At 36.8% G+C, this 13,279-nt stretch overlaps 1 pseudogene; it reads right to left on the bottom strand.

Moving 5' to 3' along the window:
• Window positions 1-5,565, bottom strand: part of LOC102980310 (uncharacterized) — a 15,403-nt pseudogene extending 9,838 nt beyond the window's left edge.
• Window positions 5,566-13,279: the final 7,714 nt, after the last annotated feature.

The raw sequence follows: 13,279 nt of genomic DNA, 5'->3' as shown, positions 1-13,279 counted from the left end.
AGGGAGATGCAAGAGGGAAGAGATATGGGAACATTTGTATATGTATAACTGATTCACTTTGTTGTAAAGCAGAAACTAACACACCATTGTAAAGCAATTATACTCCAATAAAGATGTTAAAAAAAAAAAAAGATGTAGACAGCCTTCTCAGAAGCAAAAGTAGCCACACCAGGGATTCCCCAGGAGGTGCAGGCTCCACGTGGCTGGGGAGATCTGTCTGTCCTGCCAGGACATCTGTGGCACTTCCCTGCCCAGTGCTCTTGACCCAGCATGTGACCCAGGGCCTCTCAGGCCGGGGGTGAGAGGGCCATTCCAGTTGTGCAATCAGCCTTGCAGACACGGCCTCCTCACTAAGGAAATGTGATCACGCCTCCCCTTCTAGATGACTCATTCCCAGACTTTCATCCCGACAGGCAGGGTTGTGTCTGTAGCTGCCTGAAAATATTCTTTCCATTTCATCATAGTTTAATATTCTATAGACTTGAGCTCTTCAACAGATAATTGAAACCATCCCGAGCCTCTCAGGGCAGGAGCCCACTGAGGAAAGTCTAATAAGATGTTTCCGAATATTACACATGGCTATTGTATATGTCAGACCTTTTACATTACTCATTTGACATCCATGTTTGACATTTAAACTTTAAAAGGAGGGGGTATTACCAAATGATTAATCAAAACATTCAAAATAAGAGCATTTTACAAACATGACTAAATCATATGGTTTTAATTTATTCATTGCAAGATAATAGTTAAAATTAGGTGGACTGAATCAGAATCTCAGAACAAAGTATATTATGTGCTCCCATGAATTTCTTACAGTTTAAATAGTTTCTGCATTCATGTCAACACCATTTCTAAGGTGGAGTTTCCTTACATGAAAACAAGAAGAGTTCTACAATTTCAAACATCCTATAAGCATTTGTTTAACACAGATATATTTCAGAGCCACGCAGAAATACTCCACTGTATGAACCAATCTTTACTTGAAGAAATAGCATGGACTCAATACACTAATTGTTTACCCTTTTCCTTAGATTCCCAATGGTCCTCTCCATGGTGGTTGTTTAAATCTCTCTCTCCTAAACATCACCCCATGGAACCCATATCCAGGAACTGGACTTGATTTTTTTAATAAAATATGTTGAAGTACAATTTACATACATTCTTTAAGGGAGAAAGGAATTGATACAGGTCAGAAATTTGGATCTGTCTGAAAAGGGAAGAGCATTGGAGAAACAATAAATTAAGGTAAAATGAAATCCTTTATTTTTCATATTTTAATTGATCTAAAAGAAGAAGTTTGTTTAAAATAACTGTAGTAACAATGTATTGGGAATCAGTAGTATGTGGATAAAGGGAATAAATGACAGGAGGGAGATATTGGGAATAATTTATAATGAGGTGCATACATTATTTGTGAAGTAAGAAAGTGGTATTTGAAGGTGGACTTATATTCACTGAAAATTCATATTGCAAACTCTAAGACAACAACTAAAAATGTTTATTAAAAGTGTATAAATAATATGCTAAGAGAGGAGATAAAATAAAATCATAAAGTGCTCAATTAAAACCAGAGAAGGCAGAAAAGGTAGAAGAAAAAATAGAAACAAAAAACAAGCTCAATGAATAGAAAATAGTTACAAACATGGCAGATATTAATCCAACTTATCAGTTATCGCTTTAGATGTGAATGATCTAAATATACCAGTTAAAATACAGAGAATTCAAGAGTGGATGATAAAACAAGACTCAACTATTATGTTGTCTACAAGAAATCCACTTTAAAAACATAAACTTTCACAGATTAAAAATAAAGGGATGGAGAAAGATACACCCACGGTAACACTATCCAACAGAAAGCTAGATTAGCTACACAAATTTAAAAGAAAAAAAAACTTCACAAGAAAAATTGTTGAGGATAAAGAAGGACATTAAATCATGGTAAAAGAGTTAATTTCCAAGAAGACATAACAACGTTTAAAATGTATGCACATAACAACAGAGCAGCAAAATATGTGTGGCAAAAAACTGATAGAATTGCATGGAGAAATAGAGAGACTCACTATTATAACTGTAGACTTTAATTCTCCACTTTCAGTAATTGATAGATCAAGAAGACAGAAAATCATAAAGGAGAGGTTCGACCTGACCGAAACTATTAATCAACTTGATCTAACTGGCATTTATAGAGTATTCTATCCAACAGTAACAGTAGATACATTCTTCTCAACTCACCTGGAACATTCACCAAAATAAACCACATTTTGGCTCATAAAACACAATTGAATTTTTTTATATATATGAAAGAATCCTTGTTTTTATTTTTACGTTGCACAAATGCAGGTGACACAGTAAGCCCATAATTCCCATCATTACATGTAAATTAACAGCTAAAAATCTGAACTCATAATCATCTACATGATTCATAGTCATACTCTGTGGAATCCACATGGCATCAGAGGAGAACCTAACATAAAACACCAAGGTTCCAGGTATTACTATAAATGTCCTCTGTTCACTCTCTGGTACACGCAGTCAAACTACCTACAAAGTAATTCATCTCAAGCTTCAGTGGATAAAAGAAGCAGCTGAGAACCAACACCCTTCTTAAGTCTAAATGTGATTCTACCCCTTTGTCTTGTTAAATTTCCTTCCATGAAAGTTTAAACTTTTAATACAATTATATTTTACATGAATATAAATCAAAGTTTAACATAATCTCTTTCATATTCACCCTGTAATATGTATAGTCCAACGGCTGGTAAGCAAGAATAGTTCAACAATCTTTATTACAAATTAAATTTAGGATTTTATAGCAAAGTAATAATATGTTCATCCAAACATTATAAATTTGAAAAAATTCTCTTAATGTATGCAAATTAAGGTGTAAAGCTTATTCCCAACATATAATTTGTATGTGCTCTCATTTTTTGAAGCAGGGTGCAGCGGGCATTTTTAGGACCCAGCTCACAGCAGCCCTACATCCGCAGAGATTATTGGGTCCACTAATGGCGGTGGAAACTGATCGAAGCTGCATCAACAGAGTCTGCACGCAGATTTCATTGTCAGAGTCAGCAGAAATGAAGTCTTCCTTAGAACTGTGCTCCGATCAGCTGAAGATTGAGTAACCGATCGTTGGCTCCGCAGGCCAAAGTTACACGGCTCTGCTGCACAAAGGCTTCACTCTCTGCCTGCCGACAGTAACTTGAGGGCCTCTGAAGGCTCTGCACAGCAGGGCTGAACGTTCGCATTGCTGTGCACCGCCAGCCAGCATGCCTGCAGTGCATTTGAGCTCGAGCCACGTCCTCTGGTGTTAGAACAGTATCCCCCCCATGGAAACTGTGGATAAATGGCCAGAAGAACCCGTGGCCTAAGTAGGACAGTACCCGATTCACCTGTGCTGTGAGGCACTGCTGCCGCTGTATCCGCCGGGGTGTGTGCACGGAGAGGGCTCTGTTCCAGAACAGCTGCCTGGGGGCATGCTCTCTGAATCCTCAGTTGAAGATGAAGATGATTCTGATTCAAGTGGGTCAAGTGGGTAGAGGGCTGATCCACCTTCTTCATTTTCTTCAACATCAGTATCTTTCCAATTCTAACAGGTCTTCCTTGAGGCGTCTCCCCATGCTTTAAAAAAGTAGGGATATGTGTCACCCCACCTTGTATATTTTCTATGTTTCACACTGTTATCAGTGAGTTCTCCAAAGACTGTCATGACAGCGATTAAGGATTTGCAGGATAGACGGACTTGATCTTGTGAAAACAACCGGCGCTATCTTCATTGTCTGCACACAAAAACATTTCAGAGCATAATTCTCCAAATGGACAGAACCAGCTATTTCTTGAGTAACAATTTTATTACCACCCAGCTGTTTCTTAAGAGCTTTGAACTGATCCATTCGTTTTGATAAAAACTCACATTTAGGAGTTTTACTAACAATCTTCATTCCAATGTGCATAACATGTAAATGGCAGTAGTCAGCCACCCCAGATGACACTGCCTGCTTTTACACTGTGGGGGTGGGGTGGGGCTCATCACTCCAGGAGCCACTGCCTTCTGCTCCACAGTTGAACAATTTTAAAATAATAAAAAGCATACAAAATATTCTCTCAGACCACAGTGGAATTAAACTAGAAAAAAATAACCAAGATACCTGGAAAATCCTCAAATACTTGGAGATTGTACTGGGTTGAGCAGGGCACCACCCACCCCCCAAATTCATGTCTACCTGGAAACTGTGAAAGTGACCATATTATTAATTATTCCGTTAGTTATATTAATAGAATATAAAAATGGAATAGAATAGAATAGAACATAATATTTTAAACTGGGTGATAATGAAATTGGTATAAGAAAATTTGTGGGATGTAGCTACTGCTGCGCTAGAAAGTAAATTTATAGTCTGAAAGTTTATTTTAGGAAAGAAAAACAACAAAACTCAATGATTTAACTATACAATTGAAGAATTTTATAGAAAAAGAGAACAAACTATAAAAAACCGCAAAAGAAAGGAGATTTTTTAAAATCAGAGCAAATAGTATGAAATGGAAAAGAAAACGTACACAAGAGAGTAGCTACAAAATCAGAAACTGTTACTCTGGAAAGACTAAACAGCAACAACAAAAATGTGAAGCCCCAGAAACACAGAATGAGAGAAAAAGAAAGAAGGACAAAATTACCTCTACCAGGAAAGAAAAACAACAAATGTCTAAAACACTGTTATAGACAATTTATGGTTTAATAAATTTGAATATTTAGTTGAAATGGATAAATTCCTAAAATAACACAGCTGATTAAAACGGACACTTTTCAATGTTTTTGGGTCCATGTGACTGTGTAAATCACCCCCACATTTTTGCCCTCATAGTAGCTGTAGTTTGCTCCATTACAAGTAACAGTTCTTACCTTACACAGTGTACCTGTAAGTCAGACAATAACAAGGGAGCGAGCACACACTGTGTCTTATTATGGAGTTTCATCATCCCAGGTGACTGCTTTTATATGTCACTCATTCTCTATTCAACAAATACTTACTGGGTCTCTGCTGAGTCAAGTCCTGGGGCAGAATCATGAATAAAGCAGACATAATCTTTCTCATTTTTATCATGGAGTTTGAAGTGAGCAATACTGTATTTTTAAAAGTTATATATTTGCTGTGCCTATATATGTATACTAAACAAATCATAACTCTAGTGACTAAAAACACACAATTAGTTAAATATAGAAAATGTAATTTTGCTGTACACCTGAAACCAATACAACATTGTAAATTAACTGTATCCCAATATAAAATAAAAATTAATTGGGAGATTGGGATTGACATATATACACTAATATGTATAAAATAGATAAGTAATAAGAACCTGTTGTATAAAAAATAAATAAAATTCAAAAAAATTAAATTAAAAAAGAAAGAAAATCTATTAAAGTTGATGATATGTTTGCAACATGCTTATTAGTCAGGCTCACAATATGAAACATCCTGTAGATGAAGTCAAATACCTTAATTTTATAAAACATACCCAATCCCACATGAAGATACACTCAGGAGCAGTCAGGTAGCGCATCGCACTTGAAAGAGAAGCGCCCTCATGCTGTTTAAGATTCAGCCATGGGGGCAATGGTAAGTGGCTGTTAAAGTGCAATGGATGAAATTGTCTTATCAAAAGAACCTAAGAATTTCTTAACCGTACTTGATTAATGAGTTCAATATTGGCGTTCTGTTAAACCTCTACAATTTGCCTGGGAGAGATTACAGACACACTACCTTTTTTCATTCTGCAGCCTAGCTCATTCACATGGATAAATACGAGGGAGACTTATTTGTGCAACTTTAGAGCAGGATAAAAATAGTTCGGTTTAGACTGTTTTTGAACACTCTCTGTACACTGACAGCGGTTTTGATAATGGCGACCCAACAGCAGAACGTCCACAAGAACACTGGTCACGTAAATCTGGGCTGAAATGTACACAAGAGCGTGTTTCAGACAAAGTGAGCACTAGTTCTTAACCAAGGCCTTCACCCTACTTCTACTTCTCTGCTCACTAAGCTGTGGTTTCACACCTGATGTATTTTAAAGAGTTGCTTTTAATAACTTGGATAACAAATTCCAGAACTTATTTTTTAAAAAATAAACTTTCTCTACATCTGTGTCTCTATTTCTGTTTTGCAAATCAATTCATCTGCACCATTTTTCTAGATTCCACATATATGCATTAATATACGATATTTGTTTTTCTCTTTCTGACTTACTTCACTCTGTATGACAGACTCTAGGTCCACCCACGGCTCTTTGGTGACCTAAATGGGAAGGAAATCCAAAAAAGAGGGGATGTGTAGCTGATGTATGTATATGTATGTATATGTATAGCTGATTCATTTTGCTGTACGGTAGAAACTAACAAACACAACATTGTAAAGCAACTATACTCCAACAAAATTAATTTTAAAGAAAGAAACTTTCTATTTTGAACAATTTTAGTTTACAGAAAGAATGGGAGGTGCATACAGGAAGTCCCCATGGACTCCCTCCTGCAGCCCTGTGACTGGTGCTCAGATCTCAATGGCCAGCTGTCTCCAGGGATGGTGACAGCACCGGTCTCAGGGCGGTCTGTGGGTTACGTGCCGTAATAAATTCTCAAATACTCTCTGTGCATGTCTACAGCTGTTTATGTGTTCTGTTAGCTCCGCCAAGTTCCTTGGCTTCCCTCACCTAAGAACGTAGGGTTGGGATGTTCATGGACCCCATTAGAATTTACTGTCATGCACACAGACTCCCAGGTACCAGCAAGGCCCCTGTGGGAAGTTCCAGGGTGGATTCAGGTGTCAGTGTGTCCTGTCATCACTGGATGTGATCACCAGATCGGCCATCTGTGACACTGGTGAGCTGCTGAGCAACAGACTCTTCAGGTTTGCTTCCATCCCAGGTTTGCTTGATCTCATCTTCAAATCTGAAACAAGGGTCTCAATATTTTATTTTATTTTATTTTATTCTATTCTATTCTATTCTATTCTATTCTATCCTATTTGAAACATTTGACAAATCAACAAACTGAATTCCAGAACATCAACATCAAAGACCCAAGTCTTCTCAGGCCATTGCTAATTTCACTTTCCATGCTTAAAGATCAAGCTTTCAAATTATTCAACTTTATTATAAATACTTTCTACCACATTTTGCCTCAGAGTAGAGCAGGAACATCAAGGAAAAGAGATTAGATTAAAATCTGAGTCTAATTAAAACATGTTTCCTAATGGAAACAGATAGGAGCTATTGGACCCTGTATCACTCACTATCTGCTTATTTTTTCAACAGGAACAGTATATTTAGCAGTGATGCCAGAAATGGAAAAGGCATGCTCTCAGGTAAAATCCACAGCAAAGACAGGATGCCTACACTTGCTAAAACCCTTATTAAGTCGCATTGAGGATGACTTAATTATCTGATGAATCATAGAGATATCAACACCAGTTGTGTGTGTGTGTGTGTGTGTTTATATATCTACTTTTCTATGTATTTTAACCAATGCATTATATCTCTCATTTTTAATGTAAAATAATGGTATTATGTTTCAAAGTCATATAGAAAAAAAATGATTTAATTTTCATAAATAAGAGATGGTTGGTTTATTTAGTTTTTTCTTCTTACAACATCTAATGCCTAGTAATTAAAACACCTTTTCAATCAGAAATGTGCTGATTTATCAAATAAGAAAAGTGCCAAGCACAGCCCTCTTAGAAATAGAAGACTAGGTATCCTTTTAGAGCAAATAATAGAACATTTATATGAATATACGTTTACACACACATTCTAGTCATTGAAGCAATTGGTCCAACAAAACCAAAGTTTGTCATTATAGTAATTCCTGGAAAGGGGGAGGTATCTGCTGGTAGTATTTGAAATTCTTCTGTAAAAATGATTTGTCCTTTCTCCCTCATTTATTTATTTATAAAAGGTATCACTTTTAAATACCCATTTAAAAAATTTATTTGTATATAGAAATACAACTTATTTTTGAAAAATTATGTTTATATCCAATGTTTTAGTAAGTGCTTATTATTAATTCTAGTAGTGTATTTATAGATTATAGACTATTTTCAGTTTTATGTGCACATGATTATGCCATATGCAAAAATGACAATTTCATTTCCTCTATTCCAACACCTTCCAGACTCAAGAAGTGGGATAAAATAAATTTCTGTTTTTTAAGGCACCCACTTGGTGGTATTTCATTGCAGAAGCCCTAGGAGGTTAGTACATCTCCCAACCTCTTTATCCTCTCCTTCTGGGATTCTAATTACCATTTGTTAGACTATCCAATATTGGTCCACAGGTCCCAGGCGCTGTCATTTTTTTTTTTAATCTCTTCTTTCTCTTTCTTCAGATTGGTCCATTTCAGTTATCTCTATTCAAGCTCACTCTTTCTTTTGTCACCTCCATTCTGCTAGTGAGATCATTCAGTAATTGTTTTTTCAGATTGTATTTTCAGTTCTAAAATTTCTATCTGATACATATTTTAAAAGTTATTTCTGCTTATCAACTAATAATTCCCATATTTCCATTCATTTCAAGTGTTTTATTTTTTCTTTTAATTCAAAGAGCACAGTTATAACAGCTGGTTTGCCATCTTCCCTAATTCCAACATCTGAGTCATCTCAGGGTTGGCTTCTTTTAATTGTGTTTTCTCTTGAGACTGGGTCACATTTTCTTGTTCTTTGTATATTCAGTAAATTTCGATTGTATGCTGGACATTGTCTCTTGTCACATTTTTTTGGCATAGTCTCTTGGTTATACTTTAATCTTCTGGAGACTGTTGTTGGTTTTGTTCTAGCATGCTGACCACCTGGTTAAATTCAGACTGTAAGTTCTTTTTCACCTATCATGAGCATTTTTTCAAATCAAATTTAATTCTCTAAATCCTTGCTATGCTGAACCGGGTCTGCCCCACACAGACATGCTTCGGAGGTCAGGCTGAGACTGGCATGGACCACACACAGAATAAACGGCCCCTTTCACAAGTGTCTCCTCTCCTGGATTCCTATCCACAACCCCATAGGCTCCATCTGTGGGTCCTCCACCAGGAAAACAGGGGCTCCCATTGGAGTTTTAGCAGCCATGCAGCTTCAATTTTGAGTTTCTGTTGACATGTCTTTAAGTTTTACTGATCTTTTATTCTACATGTTCAATCTTCTCTTAAGCTCTCTGCTAATTTCAGATATTGTACTTTTTTAGCTCTAGAGTTTCCATTTGGCCCTTTTAACTGTTTCCATTTCTCTACTCAGGTCCCTTCTGTTTACTCAACATGTACATCTTTACTTTAAATCTATGAGTGTGTTTATAGTAGCTCTTTTAAAGTTCCTTTCCGTCAATCTAACATATGTGCCACTTGGGGGTATGTTTCAATTTACTTTTTTTCTATACTCTTTATAGATCACATTTTCCTGATTCTGTGCCTAACTAGTGATTTTTTTAAACTGTTTATCCATTTGATTCGATTAAGGACATGGTGAATGTTGGTTGGTTAAAAGCCTGGGTCATTTTTTCTTCTTTTAAGAGTATTGAGTTCTTCAAAGCAGCCACTGAGGCACATGTGACATGAGGCACTCACTTTGGGTCGTGAGGTCAGAAGTTACAGATTTCTGAGTCCTGCACCCACACTTTCTTTACTTCTCTCATTCCCTGCCCTCCCCAAAGCTGAAGCCAAAGCAAAGGCTCAAAAGCCAAGAAAGCAGTGTGGAAAGGCGTCACAGCCACAGAGAAAAGATTCACTTGTGGACTTCTCTGGTGCCACAGTGGTTAAGAATCTGCCTGCCAATGCAGGGGACACGGGTTCGAGCCCTGGTCTGGGAAGATCCCACAAGCCACGGAGCAACTAAGCCAATGAGCCACAACTACCGAGCCCGCGTGCCATGACTACTGAAGACTGCCTGCCTAGAGCTCGTGCTCCACAACAAGAGAAGCCACCACAGTGAGAAGCCTGCGCACCATAATAGAGACCCAACGCAGCCAAAAATAAATAAATAAATAAATATTAAAAAAAAAAAAAAGTTCACTTGTCACGCACCTTCCAGTGGCCCAAGACACTATAGCCCTGAAAGTGGTCCAAATGCCCTTGGAAGAGGCCCCCAAGGACAAGCTTGGAGAAACGAGCTTGACCACTATGCCTTCCTCAAGGTTACCCTTGATTGTAGAGGTCAAAGCCAGCAGGCAGGACAAGCAGGCTGTGGAAAAGGTCTACGGCATTTGTGTGGCCCAGGTCAACAGCTGAGCAGGCCTGATGAGGAGAAGAAGCCATGTGTGCACCAGGCTCCTGAGTACAATGCTTTGATGCTGCCAACAAAAGTAGGATCATCTAAACAGAGTTGGGCTGGCTAGTTCTAAATATAAATTTTTTCACCATTAAAAAAAAAGTGTTGAGTTATGTTTTAGCAAGTAGTTGACTAACTGGTTTATGAGTTTGATGCTGTTGTGGCTCATCTGGGGCTATATTGGAGCTGGTCTACCCTAGCTCTACATCAAATGCGGCATTTCTAGGTTCCCCACTGCATCCCGAGGGCGTCAGTGAGGTCTACCCACTCCTGTTATGTGCATCCATCTTTATCAAAATCCCAGGAAAAAGTTTTCAGATTTGGTTACACTACCTTCCAGGTGAGGTAATTTTTATCATTTTATGTATAGTGACTTCTGAAGATATCATTTATAGTTTTCCATCATTTACAATATTGGGGAAGTGAAACTAGATACTGTACAGAGTGTGATCTCAAGAAAAAGGCTTATTTCTAATCATGGCTTATTAACTATCTTTCATCTACTACCTACTCCACCAACCTGACTCCATCAACATTATCTTGCAGGAAATATCGTCATAGAATTTCATCCGTAAATAGCATAGTATGTATTCCTAAAATACAAGGTCTATTTAAAAAATTAACCAAAATATCATCATACCTTGAAAATTAGCAATCGTTATTTTCGAATATTCTGTCAGTGTTCAAATTTTCATGTCTCGTGTCACTTTTTAAAATAGTGCTTAAATTAGGATCTGAACAAGATTCACTTACTGTGATCAGCTGATACATCTCTTAAATCTCTTTTATTTCTACAGATTCCACATCCACCTTTTTCATTTTTTCACATGGTTGAAGAAACTGGATTGTTTGTCTTCGAGCATTTTTCACAGCCTGACTTTTGGTGATTGTATACTCTGGTATCCTTAACAGACTCCCTGTCCTCTTTCCTTCCTATAAATTGACAATTGAATACAGAGGCTTGATAAGGTCCTATTTTGATTCTCTTTACTTTGGGAAAGTTTGCATTAAACAAGATGGATTACTTTTATCCAAAGGAGGCACAAAGTGTCTAGCTACAACTTTTTGTGATGTAAGCAGCCACTGATGGTTAATGTCTAGATTAATTCATTCATTAGCATTTATAAAATAATCATATTTTCCCAATCCTTCTTCATGCATTAGCTAACATACTTCCACAAAAGTAAATCTCCCTGGTCTGTGATGGGTTGACTTATTACAGGAAAGGAAAGATAAATGTCAATTTCTTTATGTTTTATCATTTTTCAAAATAATGATTTAGTTCATTAGCATCCTCACTGGGCCCCAATGCATGGGTCAGGTTGACCTCTGTGATCTTTTGATGCCATCCTAGCTGTCTGGGACAGCTTCTTTGCTACGTGCAAGGTCCAATGGTCCAGGCTTATCTTATATGTTCCTTATCCAGGTCTAAAAACAGCATTTCTTCAAGAGGCCTGACTCCTTCTGGTGGGAAATAATATATCAGGACCTGAATTTGGACACTAGAGGTGCTCATTACCACTAGCCATTATTTTTAGGCCATTTTAGTGGACAAAATTAGGGGCTCTTTTTTTGAAATATAAAATACATCATGAGTTCATTCTGATGTAGCCAATTACATTCGTAATTCTGGGTTTGTACTAAACCTTTTATATCTTACATCTGTGCTTTCTTTATCCTGTTCCAAGAAACTTGGTTCTAAATAATTCTGTAAATGACAGGATGAAATAATATATAATGACTAATTTTCCTAATCCCACAATACCACACTCAAAATTCTTAGAATAAAAATGTTAACATGCCTATCCTACAATATGATTACAACAAAAAAGTATTAGCTTTTTATGGTTTTTATCCTTAATATATACTTTACAAAAAATGTACAATATCCTGTGTTTTAGAGTCATTTTAATGTTTTTCTTTGTGTGGTTATGTCATCAACTGTATACACATTAAAATTCATTTGTTTCTTTGTGTTTGGATTTTTCGAAACTGAGCTTTAAAATTTATTTGCATTCCATGCTTACGTACACAATTTTTATGACTCCAGAGTCAAATGTACAAGCGAAGTTATATTCAAAGAAGTCTGGCTCCTGTTTTAAGATTTTAAAAATCATGTATCCAATACCCTATTACCACCTCTCCTACAGTTCAACACTTTTAAAGTTCTCTAGCTTATTATAAGGAGAGATATATGTATTTGTATCCTTTTTAAAGAAAAAGTGGTATATATTATACCCTGTTTTCCATATTGACATTTGATTTTAATGCAAAAAAGCTATGCAATATGCAGTCATAACCCAAAGCATGTTATTTAGCTCCCATTTGTAGAAAACTACTTATGTGGAAGTGGAAGAAACTATTATTGAATGATTCTTGAATTATTCAATGATGTGATTATATCATTGGCACATATATGTGCCAGATATTTTATACTCTTCATCTCATCTACTCCTCAAGATGATATCATCAAAGGAATGGTTCTCTCCAATTTAAAGATGACACAACTGATCCTCAGTGGTAACATCCTGAACACCAGACACCTAAGAAGCCACTTGTTAATACTTAACCCAGGCATGTCTCACCCAACCCGGGCCCTTCCCACTGTGCTGCAGGGTGCATGGTGCCTAGGGTCTACATTCAACATCTCAAGTTGCCAGTTTACAGTGAAAGTTCCCTGGACATTCTTTCTAGCTCCGAGTTGGCCATTTGCTGCTATAATTATTAAAATAAAATTTTAACAATTTTCATTTTTTAACCAAAGACATTCCATTTTTGACCATTTAAAGGAATGACTCAATGTTAGACAATTCTGCTCACTTGGCCAATTTCCGAGAAAGAAAATAAAAAGTTTAAAATAAATGTGTGTTTGTCATGTGTGAAATGTTCAGGTGATGATCCCAGGATATGTTTCCAGGTGAAATTCTCACCAAGGTGCCGTGTTCATCAAAGGGTCTCATCTTCCTCTAGGC

The sequence above is a fragment of the Physeter macrocephalus genome, chromosome 10 (assembly GCF_002837175.3).
Source record: "Physeter macrocephalus isolate SW-GA chromosome 10, ASM283717v5, whole genome shotgun sequence".
Classification (NCBI taxonomy): domain Eukaryota; kingdom Metazoa; phylum Chordata; class Mammalia; order Artiodactyla; family Physeteridae; genus Physeter; species Physeter macrocephalus.
This window is presented reverse-complemented; position numbering and strand designations above follow the sequence as displayed.